Here is a 578-nt window from a genome sequence, read left to right as displayed (position 1 = left end):
TGGTTGGATGGCATCACCGACTCAATGGACATGAGTTTGAATAAACTCTGGGAGTTGGTGACGGACAGGGAGACTTGGTGTGCTGCAGTCCATGAGTTCACAAAGAGTCAGACACGACTGGGTGACTGAACTGACTGAACTGAAGTCCTCACGAAGACTGTATGGTTTAAGCACTATTACCCCATTTTGCAGATGAAGCAGGCATGAAGAGCTGGTTCAAAATAAGTCCTCATTAGCTATGACATCCACCTAAAAGGAATTAACTCAAAATAACTTCCCTGGTTTAACCAAAGACACCTTGAAAAGACAACATGCCTAAGAATCAGGACAAATAAAAGACAATATAGTAATACAGAGACACAATAGACTCCTCAGCCATCAGTGTAAAACATGCTTATTCTGGTCATGGAAATAGAGATACATGTGAAAAAAAATTTTTAAACCTTTAAAAGTGAAAATGAAAACAAGTAAAAATAAGTTGAGAAAGAACCAAACAGAAGTGATAGATCTGAGCTGCTGCTGCTAAGTCAATTCAGCCGTGTCCGACTCTGTGCAACCCCATAGACGGCAGCCCACCA

At 41.0% G+C, this 578-nt stretch overlaps 1 long non-coding RNA gene across 1 annotated transcript in view; it reads left to right on the top strand.

Moving 5' to 3' along the window:
- Positions 1-578, top strand: part of LOC104983895 — a 1,826-nt gene that overhangs the window by 436 nt on the left and 812 nt on the right. The window lies entirely within an intron of this gene.

This window comes from Bison bison, unplaced genomic scaffold (genome assembly GCF_000754665.1).
Source record: "Bison bison bison isolate TAMUID 2011002044 unplaced genomic scaffold, Bison_UMD1.0 scf7180017863627, whole genome shotgun sequence".
NCBI lineage: Eukaryota > Metazoa > Chordata > Mammalia > Artiodactyla > Bovidae > Bison > Bison bison.
The sequence above is the reverse complement of the archived record's forward strand: the minus strand, read 5'-3'. Positions and strand labels throughout refer to the sequence as shown.